The following is a 10,456-nucleotide window of genomic DNA, read 5'->3' on the forward strand; positions in this document are numbered from 1 at the left end:
AAAAGTTCTTTCTATATTCTGTGCCTCATAACTTTTTTCTCTTATACGAACTGCAATCTGGTTTGCAAAAAAGGAATTGCAAGGAAAACAAAAGTACAAAGTAGAAATAACTAATAGATCAAGTTAAGGGGAAATGGCTAGACAGGCAAGGAATGCTGCTTAATTAATATTGGCCTGTCACTGCTACCGCAGTAAGCTAACCATAGTATGCCCTATGGTAAAAAAACATAGTTTCCCCGAAAATAAGCCCTAGAATGATTGTTCAGGATGCTCATAATAGAAGCCCTACCCCAAAAATAAGCCCCAGTTAAAGTGAAACCCTGCCCTCCACCCTAGTGCAGCCACCAGAAGAAGATGACATGACTGTATTTGAATGAATATAGATTGTTGTATATGAAAAAAATTAAACATCCTCTGAAAATAAGCCCTAATGCATTTTTGGAGCAGAAATTAATATAAGACCCTGCCTTATTTTCGGGGAAACACGGTACATAGCTGGATGGGTATATTCACTCACTCTGATGAGGTTTTCTCCTTGTAAATATCTGCCTGTAAGCTAACAAAGATAGGACCTGATCTTTGCCTCTAACCTAAATACAGAATCCTGATGTTCCTTCCACAGACTTTTAATTTAGGGGTTCATCTTGAAAGTGTGGAGAAGAAACAAGCCTATCACTACCCTCTTTGTTGTTGCTCTTCTGCTATGTGGGGTAAAGGAAATGGCAAAGTGGTTAAACTGCAGTACTGCAGTCAAGACTCTGCTCACAAATCTAAATTCAATCCTGCTGGGTTCACAAAGCTGACTCAGCCTTCCAAGCTTTCAAGGTTGGCAAAATGACTACCCAGCTCACGAGGGGGGGTGTTGTTTGCATAATTATGCTGCAAAGTGCCCAGAGAGTGCTCGAAGCGTTATCGGGTAATATATAAGTTGAAACAACAAGAAAACAATAAACAGGAGACACACTTTGCACTGAAGCTTTTCACTTCATTAGATACACTAATAAAAAACAGGATTCTCAATAATGGAGAAACTTCATGGACAGAGGATGCTGACACCCAATTATAAAATGCCTGAATAAGCTTACTTTTCTATGAAAGTGGTATCCATTAATAACTCTAAAGATTTGGAGTGAATTCCCGCAGGACACAAAGACTCGGACACAACTAAACAACAACCCCCCCCCCAGGACAGCCCCTGTGTCAGTCTGTTTCAGGAAAAATAAAGCCTCCCCTTCCTTTTTGTTTGTATGTTTTTATAGGTGTGATAGAAGCTGAACTTGGTTGATTACAAGTCTGGATATTCCCTGGTCAGCCTGGCTAATGGAGTATAGTCTAGAAAAGGTATTATTTCAAGACTTGGGAAAGAGAAAAGTGCTTGCTGATTACAAAATGCTTAGATTATGTGGCAAAGATGGAGTGCACTAATAAAACCCACCATCCCTGCCTCACACACCCCGCCAGTCTTAGCAGAAATATACAAAAATGTTCTTTAATTATTTTACGAGGGAATAAATTCTAACTTGTTAGAACTTGTAACTAACTAACTAATATGCCACCCATAATACCCAAAGGTCTCTGGATATGTAAGATTAAAACATAAAATGAAGTTGGCTCTAATACAAAAGTCACACAGCAATCAGATATACTTATACTGTAATTCATACACTATAACGATAATATTTTGTCAAGTCAATTCTAACTTACAGTGACTCTTTTTCAGAGTTTTCCAGATAGAGAATACTCAGAAGTGTTCTACCATTCCCTCCTTCAGGGTGCGTTCTAGGACTTGCCCAAGGCTATACACACTGGCTTTTCTCACAGGAGGCAAAGTAGGGAATTGAACTCCCAACCTCTGGCTGTGCAGTCAGATACCTACCGTATTTTTCCATTTATAAGACGACCCAAAGTATAAGACGACCCCCTTTTCTAACCCCAAATTAGAAAAAGCAGGGATCAAAGGGCTCTCTTTTTGCTAAGCCCCGTGCCTTGGCAAAAGGCAAGGAAAGTGGCTGTCGAAGTGACTGCCACTTTTCGTTGCCTTTTGAAAAGACACGGAGCTTAGCAAAAAGGGAGCAATGCCTCCCCTTCCTTTTTGCTAAGCCCCGCTGCCCTTCATCTTTTGAGAGGGCACGGAGTTTAACGAAAAGGAAGAGCGACGCCTCCTCTTCCTTTTTGCTAAGGCCCCGTGCTTTTGCAAAAGGCGGAGGTAAAGAGCTGCCTTCCATGTATAAAACACCCTCAATTTTTTCTCAAATTATTTAAGGGAAAAGTGTCATTTTATACACAGAAAAATACGATAATCCACTGAGCTATCCAGCCAGCTACAGTATACGGCACTGGTTTTGCTCTTTATTTTCCATCAGTTCTCTAGTTCAAGCTCACTTTGCTTGTAACAGGATAACAGTTGTACAAAAAGACTGAGAAAGAAATATACAATTACCTATTTTGATGAGCAGATTCTCAAAATTCAGAAGAAGACTGCAGAAGATCAATTCAGAATCAGTCCTACACAATCCAAAGAAATTCAGATGGGAAAAAAATCAGTCCAGGTGGAAATAAAAGGAGGGGAAAAACTACCAAAACCTCAGCACTGAAAGGATATAAAATTTTAAACAGAAACAAATGAAGGAAAAAGCTGTAACTAGGATTTTGGCTCCACGGCAACCAGGGCATATTATGCTGTCAAATCAACTTTTAAATGCATGATGTAAAAATACAAGGAAGAATTACAGCACTGAACACTTTGCAAGCATCTCCCCTCCTCCACAAGGGATCAGCATTGTCAGAGAGCCAAAAAATCCAGTCAAAATGTACTTACACAGAGAGAGAGAGAGACATATACATACATACATGGACACCACCTCCTTTCCAAGTGTGAGCCTGAAGTATATCAGGTCTGACTCTTGCCTGAATCAGACCTGATATACCCATCTTTCCTTTGCAATTCCATGAAAACTGGCCTCAGGGCCTTCCAAAATTAACATCAGTAGCTAGAAGATCACACGTGAAAGCTTTTACTGATTAAGCCTAACAAATGTTGGGAAAACCAAGAGATATCAAGTGTTTTATTGCTGATTCAGGCTAAATATTTCCTGTCAATTCTGTTGCTCAGAAACACATATCTCTTGAATGACACCTTTACTCTTGGTGTTTCTAATGCTATTTGTCCTGGATGTATGTCAGACATGGCCCGGTGAAGGTAAACAGGTGTATCAGGAGAAAGTAGATGGGCTCAGAGTAAAATACAAATTACTCCACTTGCTTAGGTACAACTTCCCTTGGATGAAAAGCACTTGGTTGTAACTGATAAGCAAGGAAGGCAAACAACATCAATATTTTGGTCTTTGGGCCATACTGAAAAACATTTTGCATATCCCACGAGAATTTGAGCCAGGATGAGGATGGAAAAGTTATGCAATGCTCCTGCAGAAAACCCTCTTGCATGCTACTCTTTAGTGTGAAAGAGGTCTGCATTCGTTTTCATACAGCCAGCCTACTCCCTTTCCTTACACAGAAGCAAACTGGACTGGTAGCTCAACTTTTTAACACCGGCAACGAGAGGGTAGGTTCAGCTTTACTGGAAAGCAACAGACTAGCTCTGGTTCTGGAGAACAAGTCACAGGCCACCCACCACTGTCTTCCAACAGTCTGCGGCCACCACTGAGAATCTGCCACCTGGGGCAGCTCCTCACACTGCCTAATGTCAGAGCTGGCTCTGAGAAGAATCCTTGGCTGACACAAAAACTGTTTCATCTGTTTCATGGTCCAGTGGCTGTGTTTTGCCACAATAGTCATCTTTCAGATTAGATGCTGTATCATAGCTTAGAGCTGGCTTTTTCAAACAGAACAAAAGTTCACACAGAGCATCACCTTTCTTTCAAAGGGCTCTCATGCTTTGGGCCTCATGGCAAGCAAGATGGACCAGCTTTTGGGGTGCAACAAGTTCCTTCCACCCCATCTCCTCTACTAAATGTCTGCATAACATGGGTACTCTCACAATACATCCAGTTCCCCCACCATAAAAGTGTAGCAAAGGCTGAGCTGAAACTGAGTATGGTGTAGTCCTGGATACAGTAGTGGATGAGGAATCAAGACACCCAGTTTCAAACCCCTGCTAGAGCACAGAAACTCAGTGGGGTGCAGAATCTGTAAAAGCACCCCTTAAATATCAAAGCTTGAAAATAATTCACATCCCTTGAAAGACCTAATAGGGTCACCACTAGTTATTTTGTGCATTGAAAGAACATAATAGCCACCAGGCTGATTTAGGTCTTAATGGCATTTCAGATTTTTTTTCAGTCCTGAAATTCTCCTTCTTTAAAAAAAATTATACAATAAGCATCACATTTTGCTTTCCTTGTCATGATACACCAAAGGAGATTCCATGTTGGGCAAGGGTTCCAAAACCTTGGGCCCCAGAAGTCCACAGACTACAATTCTCAGAAGCCCCTGGGCAGCACAGCTGATAAAGGAAATTAGGTTTAGCCCTTTAATCTTCCTTAGCCTTGCATAGACTGTACTTGTTAACTACACCTTTTGGGCTGTGCTCTCTTTTTGGCTGTAATGATAAAAGAGCTCTGTGGGACATTTTGACCTCACTCCCTTGTTTCACTCCTCCATCCACCCATGAGAACAAATCCAGGGTGTCTGAACTTTCTTGCAACATAACCATTGGGGTCAGGGAGCACTGTAGTGCACAAATATCTGGGTTCCAACTTTGGGAAGTCTTGATGGCAGCAAATTATCTCCTAAACAGGGCAAGGGTTTTAAGGGATGTACAGCAAGTGAATCCATGAATCTTATGACATTAGAAACCATTAAATTGGTGTTCACATTAAAAGCAGCCCCTGAATTAAAACGTTTTCAAAGCACAACAAAAGAAAAAAAAATACATAGATTGCAAGGAGATCCTTACCAACTCTCCTCAGGAGGAAAAAGTAACGCCTTTGCTCTGCCAGAGAGGAGGACAACGCTTTGCAGAGGAGCTCCTTTCGCCCTGGAGGGCGTGGCTCCTCCAGCCCACCTTCGTTCCCCCACTCTGGAATGTAACGCCGTTCCTTTCCGGCCAAGCCAACGCCCGAGTCTCTTCCGGCAGGAGTGGGCAAACACAGTCGGGAAAGTCCCAGTTTCCCTACTACAAATCCCACAATCCCTACCCGGCTCGACTACAGGTGTTTTTAGTTCACCAGTATAACGTCTCCAAGTTCTTGATACGTTCACGGTTCGGAGACGTAACTGTTTTCAGACTACAACCACCATCGCAGTCACTGACTCTGCTGGCGGAGAATTCTGGGAGTAGTAGTATTTTTTAAAAAACGACAGGTTTGGAGCTCGGGATGCAACCCCACCAGAAAGCTTCTCCGAAAACGTTGCTTTTTTAGACTACCCTTCGCAAAGGCCTAACCACCGCCCTAGAAGAATAACTGTAGTCCACAAAAAATTTTAATTTTCTTAAATCCCTATATACACATTGCCCGCTTCCGGTATAGGAAAGACTTAGCTGGGGGAAGGAGCATTTCCGGCGAAAGAGGCCACCATTTCCTCCCTCTCTAGAAAGGGGGCTTTCTGTTGCTCCTAATCCTGTCAATGGCGAGTGCCAGGATCCTTCCTCGGCTTCGTCCACAGGAAACTAAAGGAAAACATCACTGCCCTTCCCTTCCTTTCTGAGGGCTTGGAGAAGAAGCCCAGTTTGCCCACCCTGAGAGCTCTTCTTCTGCCTGCATGCCTCCCAACTTTGAAAAAACAACACCCTCCATTTCGTGGTCCCTGAAGCCCCACCGACAGCCGGAGGGCGTTTCAGGGGAGGCAGACGGCGCTTCCTCTGAGGCTCCTTTTTCCTCTTCAGAGGAACGGAAAGGAAATGTAACTTTGAGGGGTATGGCGGGGGCCAGACCTTGGGCGGCAGAAGGAGCAACCGCGCCCCTCACCTCGCTTTCCTCTTAACGGGAGGCTCAACCGCCTCCTGTTCTTTCTTTTCCCCCCTCAGGCGCCCAACCGACCAACGGCCGCTCCCGGCGCGTGAGGAGGGCGGGAACGCAACCGGCGGACGGAGAGGCGCGCGCGCGCCTGCAGGGAGAACGACGGTTGGCTCTGGGGGCGTGGCTTCGAGAGGGTTGTCTGTTTAACAGCCGTTTGAGAAGTTAGGGTCGCCTTTGGCACTTGTCAAATTACTGTCTCATTAATTTAAAGGGGACTTTAAAAATATATATTTATTTATACATAATCTTTTTAACCTGCCTTTCTCCTTTAAAGGGACTCAAGGCGGCTTACAACAATTGTGTTTCGTGTCAAATCGGAACCGGCTTATAGTGACCTTGACAGAGCTTTCAAAGGCATTGAGATATTTGAGGGGTAGTTTTATCATTTCCACTCCCCCCAATGGGTTTTCACGGCCCAGGGGGATTTGAACCCTGATCTCTAGATTCCTAGTCCTTCACTCTCTCCAATAGGCCACACTGAAGAGCTCTTTAAACTAAAAGACAATATTCCTAGGAAAAGTGGAAGGCAGCAGGGAAAGAGGAAGGCAAAGTATCAGAGGGATTGACTCAATAAATGAACCATGGCTTTGAGTTTCCAAAAGCTAAATAGGATTGTTAATTAGACTACATTTTGGAGATCACAAATTCAAAGGGTTGCTTTGAATTAGCTTGCTTAAGGATTAGCTCACTGGCTAAATAACCTTTAGCCAGCGAGCTAAAGGTTATTATTCCCAATATGAGCACCTTATGCTGTAGAATTATGAGAATGTTGGTCTTTATTTGTTAATTTTTATTTGTTCTGCTTTATACTACACGATTTAGTGGCCTGTCAGTATTCTGTGTGGTTTCCAATTTTAAAAAGAAATATAAAGGAAAACACCCAACCCATAAAATATAAAAATAAAAGGAGAACAACACTCCTAAAAACCCAAGATGGTGGGAATGGACAAAAATACAGGCTACAAGATACTGTATAATCAACATGCAAAAATAGAATTTCTCCCCATGTTTTCTGAACGTCTTCCCACGCTCTTGGCATTCAAAGGGTTTCTCACTTCTATGCATCCTACAATGCAAAGAAAGGTCATCCTTCTGATACATTTTTGACACTCCCATTACTTATTTTAAATGACTTCTCCCCTAAGTGAATTTTTTCAGAGGCAGTAAGATGTCCTCAAGTCTAAAGGTTTCCCCACACCTAAGACATTCAAATGACTTCTTACCTGTGTGTCCTGTGATACCTAGAAAAGTTTGCAGACTGATCAAAACTCTTTCCACACTCCAGGCATGTAAATGGCTTCTCCCCTGTGTGAATTCTTGCGTGGGATGTAAGATCTGCTCTCAATCTAAAGGTCTTCCCACTCTCCAGATATTCAAAGGGCTTCTCGCCTGTGTGGGTCCTGTGGTTATTAGAAAGGTTTGCCCGCTCAGTGAAACTTTTCACACTCCAAGCTTGAAATGGCTTCCTGCGTGTGTTTAGGTGTTTACCAAGGTGTGCCTGTTAACTGAATCTTCTTCCACATTCCAGACATTCAAATAACTTCTCCCCTGAGTGAATTATTTCATGGGTTGTAAGATGTCCAAAGTTTTTCCCACATTCCAAGCATTCAAATGTCTTCTCACTTATGTGAGTCCTGTGATGTGTAGCAAAGTCTGCATGTTGACTGAAATTCTTTCCACACTCTAGGCATGTAAACAATTTTTCTGCTCAGTGAATTCTTTCATGGATGGTAAGACTTTCAGGAAGCCTAAGGAAAATATCATTGCATTGGACCCAGATTGTAATTATGATTATACTTTCCCTCCGTGCTGCTGTAGCCAACAGCTGTGAGAGTGGATGATACCTTTTTTAGGACCACTAAAAATCCAATAAATGGCAAGTTTTTACAGAGAACATTTCACTTCATCAGGAAAAATTATAGACCAGTTAAAAAATTGATGGTAAATACTGTATCTGTGAGAGTTGATATCATTCCTCTGGAGGCTGGTGTCTCACCAGCCTCACTCAACTAGTGTTTTTTAAATCCGCCTAGATCATTCTGAGCAATTTTGCTGTATAAATTTTTTGCTGTATAAAGCTCATTCTATGTGTGTTTTTCTAAACTTGATTATAAACAAACCTGAGAAACTGGTCTTTCTGAACAACTTGTTAATGTCGAAAGATTTAAAGTACCCCAGGAAGCGGAAGTAAGGTACGTCAGCCCAGGAGAGCTTAAAATGTTGAGGCAGGTGCCTGGGAAAAGCCAACAGGCCCATCCTATCGGTTTACTCAAATGTGAGAGACCCTTTTAGATCAATGGACCTTTCTCCCAGGTGAGTGCATATAGGGTGATATTTTATGAAGTCCCCCACACACAAATTCTTGGACATATCAGAAACATACAGCACAGATTGTTATGGCTGGTCATTCAAGGTGACAATAAATGGGACAAACAGGAAGAGGAAGAACATCTTGGCTGAAGAACATGAATGCAAGGGAGGGGGATCAGGAGACAGGTCTCTCATGGTCTCGTGTGCTCCCAGAGGCATCTAGTGGGGCCATTGAGAGTTCCAGGAAGCTGGACTAGATGAGCCCTTGGCCTGATCCAGCAGGACACTTATGTTCTTATGATGGCTATAGAGCTCAGGATTCAGTCCTTCATGGACCGTATCTTCAACTTTCCTAATACACAGCTTCGGCTGAAGCAGACTGAACAAGGCAGATACCCAGAGGTCCGAGGGAGGGAAGCACCCAGTGTCTCTCCACTGCTTGGCACCAACTTGGTCAGGTTGCACAGAAGCGGTTTCTGGTCCTCCAGAAAGGTGAGCCAGGATAGGTTATGGCAAAGTCTGCAAAGATTTCTGGAGGAAAAGTCCATCGCAGGTGACAAGCCATGATGATGGAGATGTATAATCTCCAAGCTTTGAAGGAAAGTGGCTCCAAAGGCCAGATGCAGGGGAGGGGGATCAGGACACAGTTATATCTTATGTGCTCCCAGAGGCATCTGGTGGGCCCCCTGTGAGATACAGGAAGCTGGGCTAAAGGGGCCCTTGGCCTGATCCAGCAGGGCTCTTTTTATGTTCCTTGTGATGCCATCTGAGCTGGAGGCACTACAAGATGTCCCTACATGGAGCTCTGGCATCTAAAATCAAAAGAGCAGACATGACTTTCACCCTCTGGTTAGCAGAGAAATGAGGGGATTAGGAAGATATCAATCAACCAGAGGGATGCTTTTGAAGAACATTCACAAGTTGTTAAAACTGAGAAATTCATAGATTTTTAACCTGGAAGTGATCCCTAAGATGGTGGAGACCAAGGACATGCAGAGAAGGAAAACCAGAAGAAGCCTCCAACATAGGGCAACTGTATGAATCAGTTTTTAAAAGTCCTTTGGAGAATAGCATGTGTCCTCTTTTCCTCCTCATTACAAGAACATTGTTATCTACAGCATTATGAAAACTGAACACTGTGGAGTGCAATCTCACAGCTGTCACTCCTCTGTGGTGGTAAAGGTAAAGGTAAAGGTTCCCCTTGACAATTTTTGTCCAGTCGTGTTCGACTCTAAGGGGAGGTGGTCCCTATTGATCTACTTGCATTTGCATGCTTTCGAACCGCTAGGTTGGCGGAAGCTGGGACAAGCGACGGGCGCTCACTCCGTCGCGTGGATTCGATCTTACGACTGCTTGGTCTTCTGACCCTGCAGCACAGGCTTCTGTGGTTTAGCCTGCAGCGCCACCACGTCCCTGCCTCTGTGGTGGAGACATTTGCAAAAATACGGTACCCTGTTTGGCCCAATCTGTACCTAGAGATGATCCAAAACTATTCACAGACGCAATAAAATTGGAAGATTTATTTAAAGGACAGCAGATCAAGAAAACTAATTCAATGCAATAAAGACTGAGTATACAAATATAACAATACTATCAGGGAAAATGAGTGAATTTCAGATAAAATGAGAAAATGAATTATAGCAACAGATGAAGATATACCTGACATGACAAGGAAAATTATTCAGATTTAGGTATTTATAAAACACTACATTTGCTACGATGCTTCCACCCACCCTGTAGTTAAAACTACATTTCCAGCCATTTATCAATCTTTATAGCTACAGTTTTAGAAAAGGTAGCCATGTTGTTAGTCTGTGCTAGTATATCAGGCAAAAAACAAAGATTTAAAACGAGAGAAAATGTTGTGGCACCTTAAAGACTTTCTGCTATATTTTAATATGAGCTTTCGTGGACAAGTCCACTTCCTCAGGCAAGGATGTGGAAATATCCATGAAAGCTCACATTAAAGGTGCCCCAATGTTTTTGTTTTATTTCTTTATAATTTCCTTTTGTTTTTGCCTTTATAGCTACAGATTCCTGAAGACTCAGGGAACAAGTGGACCACATTTGAGTCAAGAAAGTTCACTTGAGAAAATGAGAGGAGAAAAATAAAAATAGCTTAAAATAAAGTACAGTAGAACTGCAGTATCCATCAGGATGGAGTCCAA

The 10,456-nt window shown here is 42.8% G+C and overlaps 1 protein-coding gene across 4 annotated transcripts in view; it reads right to left on the reverse strand.

Annotated features, from left to right (window-relative positions):
* LOC110070968 (uncharacterized) overlaps window positions 1-6,062 on the reverse strand; it is a 12,562-nt gene extending 6,500 nt beyond the window's left edge. For 2 of the 4 annotated variants that reach the window (XM_078387684.1, XM_078387683.1), the window contains exons 1-2: window positions 5,928-6,062; window positions 2,441-2,505 (exon numbers count right to left, since the gene is read on the reverse strand). The gene's annotated coding sequence lies outside the window, so the exon portion shown is untranslated. Of the gene's footprint in view, window positions 1-2,440; window positions 2,506-4,915 lie in introns of all 4 variants that reach the window. The other 2 variants (XM_078387685.1, XM_078387682.1) reach the window with 2 other exon arrangements.
* Between the last annotated feature and the right edge of the window lie 4,394 nt (window positions 6,063-10,456).

This window comes from Pogona vitticeps, chromosome 2 (genome assembly GCF_051106095.1).
Source record: "Pogona vitticeps strain Pit_001003342236 chromosome 2, PviZW2.1, whole genome shotgun sequence".
Classification (NCBI taxonomy): Eukaryota; Metazoa; Chordata; class Lepidosauria; order Squamata; family Agamidae; genus Pogona; species Pogona vitticeps.